Consider the following 10,092-nt stretch of genomic DNA (forward strand, 5'->3'; position numbering starts at 1 on the left):
TGAAAAAGCACACTGGCTCTGTTTCCCTTGTAAGATACGTCAGCAAGAAAGCAACCGCTTAACTTGATTTGTTCTCCGGAATAGTTGCACAAATTGGCAGTCGGCGGTCGTAATGAGTGCGTGTCGGCTAGATATTTGTGGTAGTGCTCTTCACTGAGCAAAGAAACCGCAGCGCCTGTGTCGACAATCAACGACAATCTTATCTTCCCGATAGAAATGTTGGCTCGAATATCTTTCGCCGACGCATTACGGTCACCGATTTGAAGTACCGTGACGGCGTTGGCCTTCTCGGGCTTTCGAACGGTATATTTCTTTTTCTTCGATTTGCACATGCTTGAAAAGTGACCAATTTTTCCACAAGAGTGGCAACGCTTGTTCCTCGCCGGACATGCAGTCGAGTTAGCCATATGCGATGACGAGCCGCACCTGTAGCAACTTCCTTGCTCAGAGTCTGACCTTTTTCGCACATCTTGAATCTTGTTCACAGTGCTATGCGCGAATTCCCCGAGCTCTTGTGTTTGCTCAATTTGCTTCCCGATGTCGACAGCACGCTGCAATGTAAGCGAAGACCCTTCATAAAGCATGCGTTCACGTGTTGTTCGTGACGAAGTGCCTTCCAGTAATTGGTCTCGAATCATGCTATCGGTAGCACTGCCAAAATTGCAAGTAGACGCAAGGTCCCGAAGACTGTTTGTAAATGCTTGAAATGTCTCACCAGGCAGTTGTTGTCTTTGGCGAAACCGGCGCCGCTCCACCAAATCATTCGTAGCGCTTGCGAAATGCGTATCCAGTGCAGCAAGCGCGTCCTTGAACTGGTCCACCTCTTCCTCCTTGTCCCCGTTGTCCTCGGCCTTGGCGTCCGCAGTCACGTCTGCTCCTTGTGCAAGGATGCTGTAGAATATTCGCTGGCCTTCAACCCCGAGCGAGTTTAGCAGAATTGCCTTGCAACGCTTCGGCTTCAGTTCATCGCCGCCAATGGCCTCCAGGAAATTCAGGAATACGCGTTTCCACTGCTGCCAAGGCACAGCCGGGTCACCGGGTGCAGGCAAGAAAGGGGGCGGTGCTGGGAAACACCCGAGTGACATGGCTCCGATACTGATCCTCGTCGCCAATATGTGGTGTCTGGTTCAGACCAGACGCATGACACGGGACCACGCAAGCGCAGTATGCAAAAACACTCTCCTTTATTCGTCACAGTGAAGCCACTTATATAGGAAATCATATTGAATGACGATGACGATATGTACACTGAAAGAAACGAAACTGAAACAAGAAAGAAGGATACAACAAAACTATAGGTTACTACTGTAACAAATAAATTCTAGAAACATGCATTTAACCCGTCCCCCGCAGGGAGGCGTCTGCAGCATGCAGACGTTGGTGAGTGGCGACACCACGGGGTTAACCCGAGCATCCGAAGGGACATCCCCGCAGGGGGATGATGGTGAACAATGCGTCACCACGGACCCGAGCATCCGCGCTTAGCCGTGCGTGGCATCGCCGTGTCCGGGGAAAAGGGGATCCTGGTGGTTGAGCCGATGCCGAGCGTTTGGACCCTTAAGGCCCCTCGGCGGAGGCAACACACCACTTTGGCCCCAGCTTCTTGTAGACGGCACCTCCGGCCTGACCCGACCGGGGGAAATCGGCAGTCGCCTTTTCCTGTCCTCCCCTTCATCTTTCACTTTCCTATCTCTTTCTTACAACTCTCCTGTCTTCTGTTCACTTCTTAGTTTTTCCTCTTTTTCCTGGCGGCGAGGGTTAACCGTGTGTGGCCAACTACCCTGAGTTGCGTCATATTTGGTTATAGTTGAGGTGTACAGCTGGCGTGGGCAGGACTTGCTTGCAAGTTCCTGTCCCGTCCCCTCGTTGGGCTCCATGGTGGGTGGCTGGCACCATGACTGAAAAACCTCAATTTTTTATGGCTCCCCCCCTTTCAAAACCTGATCGCTCTCTGAAAAGAGGGCGGACCGATGCAAGCGACTTTTTCCAAAAAAGAAAGATAACTTTCCCGAAATTCCATGTTGTACATAGCAATGCAGAAGAAAAACAAGCAAGACTGATATCCCCGTTCCTGGTAGCAAAGTGCTTGACAGAAAGCTTGGGGCTTGGGTACAAGGTATCAAAAATGGCCAGTGGTGACTTACTGCTCGAATTGCATGACACCGTCCAGTACTCTAAACTCTCAAACCTCGTGTCCATAGGGGAGATTCCGATCTCCGTTACTTGACATCGATCTCTAAACACTGTCCGAGGCGTCATATCTGAAATCGACTTTGTCCACCTCTCTGAAAAAGAAATGCTTGAGGGCCTTACTGATCTCCGTTACTTGACATCGATCTCTAAACACTGTCCGAGGCGTCATATCTGAAATCGACTTTGTCCACCTCTCTGAAAAAGAAATGCTTGAGGGCCTTACTGATCAAGATGTCATAAATGTTCAGCGAATAAAGATCAGGAAGGACAACAAAGAAATTGACACGAAACACCTCATCCTCACTTTCAACACCAGCATACTGCCTGAAAGCAAAGAAGTCGGATATCTGAAAATAAATGTAAGACCGTATATTCCCAACCCACGCAGATGTTTCAACTGCCAGAGATTTGGCCACGGCTCACAGAGTTGTCGCGGCCGCAAAACTTGCGCAAAATGCTCTTCGAAGGAACACCAATCCGAAGAATGTGTTGCTAACCCACGGTGTGCAAACTGTGAAGGAGACCATGCTGCCTACTCCAGGGCTTGTCCGTCCTGGAAGAAAGAGAAAGAAATCATTACTCTTAAGACTACGAAAACATTTCTTTCAAAGAAGCAAGACGACGATACTCACAGACAAACAAATTCTCCTTCACTGCAAAAACAAACTTCGCCGATGTGGTGCGTGGGCGCGGCACACCACACCAGGCTACGCCACCTGTCCAGGCCACACGCATTCTGCCTGTGGCGGGGCCACCCGCGCCCCCATGTGGAGTAGCTAGCGCTACTCCGCAAACCCCAAAGGAGGCAACGCAGACCCCCGGGTCGGCGGGCCTTAAGACCTCTTCCCACAGGTCGAGGTCAAACTCAAAAATCAACATGCCTCCTGCACGGTCGTCCAGCGCCTCCGCAGAGGCGATGGACACGGCCCCGGGCAGCCCCGCGCCGTCCACGTCGGACGGTCGGCGGAGCTCCCTGGATCGGTCAAAAAAAGACAGGCCCCGAGTCACGGGGCCATCGACAACTTGATCTACCTTTTCACCCTTTAGAAACACAAAATTAAGATGGCTTTCATAATACAATGGAACTGTAGGGGACTTGTAAACAACTACAGTGATGTAAAAGACATACTAGGAGCGCACGCTCCTGTTGCCTTATGTCTACAAGAGACAAATTTAGGTCCCCAAAAAAATAACTTTCTTAAGAATTATACAGTTTTCCGCCGCGATCGAGAGCAGGCGAGCCGGCTTTCGGGTGGCGTTGCCATAATAGTTAAAAATGGAGTCGCAGCTCGCGAACACAAACTTAAAACTAGATTAGAAGCCGTAGCAGCCATCCTACACACATTTAAAACAATTACAGTGTGCTGCGTATATATTGACCCTCATTTTAAAATAACAACCCATTATTTAGAAGACCTTTTAGACCAATTACCAGAACCGTTTTTAATGATAGAAGATTTTAACGCCCATTCCTGCTTTTGGGGTAGTGAGAAAACCGACACTAGAGGTCAACTGATTGAAGATTTTATAGTCTGCAATAACATTTGTCTCTTAAATACTGGCAAGCCAACCTATTGTTCTCCTAGCTCAGGAAAAATGAGTTGTATAGATTTATCTTTTAGTTCGTCCTCCATTTTTACAGATTTTAATTGGGATGTCTTAGATAACCCATATGGGAGCGATCATTTACCAATACTAATTAGCTTAGCACATTCACCCGAAATAATCCCAACTAAACCGCAACGGTGGAAACTGCACTTGGCCAACTGGGCACTGTTCTGTGAAAAAGCCAGCTTAGATAAAATAGTTTCTGACGACGTGAGTATAGACAGACTTAACGAATTGTTCACAAACTATTATTGCCGCTGCACGCCAAGCTATTCCTCAGTCCTCTGGAATAGTAAACCAGAATCACAAATACTGGTACACAAAAGAATGTAAAGAAGAATAAAAGAAGCAAAACAAAGCCTGGGGCATTTTTCGGAGATACCCTACACAGGAGAATTTTATAAAATTTAAAAAGGCGAGAGCGAAAGCTCGATATATTCGTCGCAGTGCCGAAAAATCTTCGTGGAAAAATTACGTTTCATCAATAAACAGCTCGACCACGTCTAAACAAATGTGGGAGAAGGTGAGAAAGCTAAATGGCAACTACTCTCCGTTCACAGTCCCCTTTCTGACAGCCCCTGGTGTACAGACGAGTTTAGAAGAACAGGCAGATATTTTAGGCGAATATTTTTCTACCATTTCCAGCTCATCACACTACACAGCAGCTTTTCTAAAACACAAAAACACAGCGGAGAAGCAAAGACTGCCAACAAGTTGTGGTACAAATGAACCCTACAATAATTTAATTACAATGCAAGAGATCAAAACAGTAATTTCTGCCGGTAAACATACTGCACCCGGCCCAGACCAAATACATTACCAAATGCTAGCCCATCTTTCAGAATCTGCCGTAGAAGCACTTTTAAAGTTTTTTAATAAAATATGGGTCTCCGGGAAGCTACCTGAGGCATGGAAGAAAGCAGTAATTGTACCTTTCCTTAAACCCGGAAAGCCACCAAGTTCCCCCGGTAGTTATAGACCCATAGCGCTCACACGTTGTCTTGCCAAAACTTTTGAAAGTGTTCTTAATATCCGGTTTATGTTCGTCCTTGAATACCGTACACTGCTTGATATACATCAATGCGGTTTTAGGAAAGCGTGCTCTACAACCGATCATCTAGTCCGCCTTGAAAATACAGTACGTGAGGCGTTTATTCACAGACAACACTGCCTGGCAGTTTTTTTCGACATGGAAAAAGCTTATGACACCACGAGGAGGTTCGGTATTCTTCGTGACCTTGCAGATCTAGGCATCTGCGGCAGGATGCTAAACTGCATAAAGGACTTCCTCTCTGGCCGTTCATTCCAAGTCCGCCTGGGCTCAACACTTTCGAAGAATTTTAGTCGAGAAAATGGAGTGCCCCAGGGGTGTATTCTCAGTACAACTCTCTTTATTGTGAAAATGAATTCTCTTGTGAAAATAATGCCAAAGTCTATTATGTATTCTACATACGTTGATGATCTCCAAATAGCGTACACCTCCACGAACCTCTCAACATGTGAACGACAAATACAGCTGACGTTAAACAAACTGGCAATTTGGGCTGAAAGAAATGGTTTCAAGTTTTCCCCTCAAAAAACAGTCGCCGTTCTTTTTTCACTGAAGAGAGGCTTACAGGCCGACCCCACACTCCACTTAAATGAAACAGTACTGCCTATGAAAAAGGAGCATAAATTTTTGGGCGTAACATTTGACAGAAAACTTACGTTCCTACCCCACATAAATAACCTAAAAAAGAAAGCCACTAAATCACTGAACATATTGAAAGTACTGTCTCGAAAACACTGGGGGTCTGATAGAGCATGCCTCCTACACATCTATCGCTCCTTGACACGTTCCATCTTAGACTACGGATGCGTAGTGTACGGATCAGCACGGCCATCATATCTGAAGAGACTAGACCCCACGCATAACTCAGGCCATCGCCTTTCATGCGGCGCTTACAGAACATCGCCCATAACCAGTCTTTACGTCGAGACAAATGAACCCCCGCTAGAAGTCAAAAGAAACGCCCTTACATGTACATATGTTTTCAAAGTGAGATCCTTGCAAAAACACATCTGTTACTCCATCGTAACAAAGTGCCCCTCTAGAATAATATTCAGGAACAAACCACAAGCTACCAGGCCTCTGATTTTAAGGTTCGAAGAGATATGCCAGAATCTTGGCATAGCTGACACATTACCTAACATGGCTCAAAGACGGGACCCACTTGCCCCATGGAATAATTTTCACACCGACTGTGATCTCACGCTTACACAGTTCCGAAAAACACAAACTCCCTCACAACACATCATCCAAGAATTCCTCGCACTCGAGGAAAGGTACAGTGGCCTTGAAACTTTTTATACTGACGGTTCAAAAACAGCCGATTGTGTTGGAAGTGCCGTAGTACAAGGAAGATGGGAAAAAATAATAAGACTTCCGCAGTATGCATCCATCTTCACTGCTGAATGTTATGCCATCTGGGTTGCGGTAGAGAAAATATTAAACGAGAACATAAGCAACAGCGTTATTTTCACAGACTCGCTCAGTGTAGTCACAGCGCTTCACATCAGAAATGCAGTCACGCCACTACTCGGGGACATCATACACAACATAATTACAGCCACTGCCCACGGACTAAACGTCAAATTCTGCTGGGTCCCTAGTCACGTCGGTATAAAAGGGAATGAAAGAGCAGATGTATGCGCAGCTCAAGCCCGGAACAAACAAATCGAGAAAGTAAATTTACCTTTTAAAGATTACATGAAATTAGTACATTCTAAACTAAGGGATAAATGGCAGGCAACATGGAATAATACAATAAATAATAAACTCCACTTGGTTAAGCCTGTGTTGGGCGAATGGAAAACATGTACTCACCAGGAACGCATTAAGGAAGTCATTTTATGCCGTCTTCGCATAGGACACACACACCTCACACACAACTTCATACTAACAAAACAAGACAAACCTATATGTGACGCATGCGGAGACGACCTCACCGTAAACCATTTGCTATACTCATGTCTAAAGCTCGAAACACTGAGGAAGAAACCTTTCACACGGTTTTACAAAGAACAAATCCCTTTTCATCCATCACTGGTTTTGGGAGAGAATGCACTTGTCAACTTGTCCTGCACATTTAACTTTTTACAAGAAGCAAATATTCTAAACAAACGGTAGGTTACAACAACTGTAACACATAAATTCTAGAAACATGCATTTAACCCCGTGGTTTACAATTTATTGACACACCTCATCTTGCCTTACTTGTTTTTGAAACACCTCAGCCGCTTTCTCATTCCTGAGAAGACTGCTGAGGTCCCTATTCCATCGGGTGGGAACCTCAAGATCCTTGCCCAGCCAAGGATGGCTGCTGAGGTTACCGACCCTACTTAAAGCTTTTACCATAAGTCACTTCTAAAATTTTGTCTTAAATTTTTATATGTTTACTAGGTTGCACGAATTAACTTTTTAGGCCCTTTACACCACCGTTCATTTAGACTTTTGTACAATATCCTATATAAAACAATTATTATACCCTGAGCTTGGCGCATGATAGCCTTAGTCGCTTATGCGCCATAAAACACAACACAACACATTTAACCCCGTGCTTTACAATTTATTGACAAACCTCATCTTGCCTTACTTGTTTTTGAAACACCTCAGCCACTTTCTCATTCCTGAGAAGATGGCTGAGGTCCTCATTCCATCGGGTGGGAACCTCGAGATCCTTGCCCAGCCAAGGATGGCTGCTGAGGTTACCGACCCTATTTAAAGCTTTTACCAGAAGTCGCTTCTAAAATTTTGTCTTAAATTTTTATATTTTTACTATGCTGCACAAACTAACTTTTTAGGCCCTTTACACCACCGTTCATTTAGACTTGTATAACATCCTATATAAAACAATTTTATACCCTGAGCTTGGCGCATGATAGCCTTAGTCGCTTATGCGCCATAAAACACAACACACAGTATAATGGCTGTCAGCCTCTGTGAAGACCCTGCTAATGAAGGAAACAGGCTGCAGTCCATCAGAGTTGGCCTGCAGTAGCACCGCCGCAATGCCAATGCCGCATGCATCCGTCTCAACAACAAAGGGTCGATTCAGGTCTGGGAGGCTTATAACCACGTCCCCGGCCAAGGACTTCTTGAGTGCAGTGAAAGCCTGCTCTTGGTGCTCTTCCCACCGCCATGGCTCATTTTTCTTCAAAAGGGCCGTGAGTGGACGCGCTGTCAGTGAGAAGTGTGGTATGAAACTGCGGTAATAACCAGCAAGTCCCAGGAAGGCCTGCAACTGGTTTGCTGTGCTGGGTCTTCGGTAGTGTAGCACTGCACGCACTTTCTCTTCATCCGGTCTGCACTGCCCAGGAGAGATGATGTGGCCCAAGAACTTAAGCGACTGACGACAAACCTGTATTTTGCCTGGGTTAATCGTAAGGCCAGCCCCGTCAATGCGCCGAAGCACTTCCCTCACATGTTCAACGTGGCTCTCAAGTGTCTCTGAGTAGACGAGAACATCATCCAGGAACGCCATAGCAAAGTGATGAATGATTCCCTGAAGCACTCGGTCCATCAAGGTTTGGAAAGTTGCCGGGCCGCCTGCCACCCCGAAGGGCATCCTTGTGAACTCGAATGTACCTTGCTGCCGGATGAAGGCTGTTTTTGCTATGTCAGCGTCCGACACAGGAATCTGGAAAAATCATTGGGAGAGATCAGAGCTTGAGAACCACTTCGCGTGGTCCAATTGCGCTAGCAGCCAGTCTGTTCGAGGCATCGGGTAGGCAGGTATCCTGGTGCGAGCGTTCAGTGGCCGGTAGTCCACTGCAAGTCGGTAGCCTCCAGACTTCTTGGCAACGAGCACAGGAGGGCTGGTCCAGGGGCTAGTGCTATGTCTTATAAGGCCCTGCTCTAGGAGGTCATGGACACACCCTTCAATGATATTTTGCTTTTTGGCATTTACTGGACGAAGTTTACACCTCACAGGTGCGCTATCCCCAGTGTCAATGCAGTGCTGAGCGAGGGTGGTACATCCAGGGCTTGCAGTGAACAAATGGCAGAAGTCCTCGAGCACCTTTTTCACAGTTGGTGGTGGCTCATTTGCAATCCTTGCGCTCGGAACCACAAGTACTTCTTCAAAGAGGTTGTGTAGATAGTAAGACTCGTCGTCTTCCTCCATTACCATTGCTGTTGCCGGATCCTTGCTGCGCTTCGCGAATGGCACGATACACTGTGGGTCGGTTCCAACAGTCGAGCCGCCCAGCGCTACATGTAGCGATATGCCTGTCGCAGTCAAAAAGTCTCTGCCAAGCACAATGTCCCGGCACAGATCTGGCACACACAGGAAGCGCTGGTTGCGGTGGCCAGTGGTCCACACTATTTTGCATTTTAGGGAAGTGGTGGACTGCGACCAACCTGTTGCCAGGCAGAGTGCTCGTTCCTGTGTCCTGACCCTAGTAGCACAGTATGTTACTGCAACGTTGCAACAACATTGCCAATGTTGTACTATGTTGCGCTAACATTCTTCAACATTAGATAATGTTGCTGCAATGTTACCAAGCAACATGCTGATAACGTTGCCCTAAAGTGGTCTTTTCACATTGCAGCAATATTGTCAAATGATGAATAAATGTTGAACCACATACGATGGCATTGATATAACATTCATGCTATAGGTTAATTGTCTGCCCTCTCGGGCTATTTCTGAAGCCCAAATAGAAAAGCCGGTACCAGATCACTTCTACTCACCATGACAGTATTAATTTATTTATTTATTAATTTTTACTTCGAGGGCAAGTTTGCATGTGGTGTGTATGCAAATGGTGAGCAGTCCAAGTGTACTTGCACTCTGTGACACTAATGTAGAAAGATATATTTCTATCTAAAATATTTTTAATGAGCTGGAAGTACTTTGTTTTTCAATTAAACATGAAGACAAAATTAAAACTGCCGAAGAAATTTAGTTCTGGTTTCACTGACGCCCCGCACAAATCCAAATCCGAACCGCGGCCGCGCCGAGAGCCAATCCTGCGATGCGCGCTCATCGGAGAACCTGCGTTGCGTGTCAGCGGCAGTCGTGGCAAGATATTCACGTTTTTTGTCCTTCTAGTACAGTTTTTCTTGCGGTCGCCGTGCCCGCGCTTCTGTGTTTCGTTGTGGTTTCACTGGAATTCAGCTGAAACAACAAAGGCTTGCCCAGAGGATGACCTCAATGGTGAGTGATTTCTAGACTTGCATTGTTGTGCTGTGACTTGTGTTGGTTCTTCGTGATAGTTTGATAAAGTGTTACATTCGTTGTATCATGA

The sequence above is a fragment of the Amblyomma mixtum genome, chromosome 1 (assembly GCF_055824585.1).
Source record: "Amblyomma mixtum isolate Tamu chromosome 1, ASM5582458v1, whole genome shotgun sequence".
Classification (NCBI taxonomy): domain Eukaryota; kingdom Metazoa; phylum Arthropoda; class Arachnida; order Ixodida; family Ixodidae; genus Amblyomma; species Amblyomma mixtum.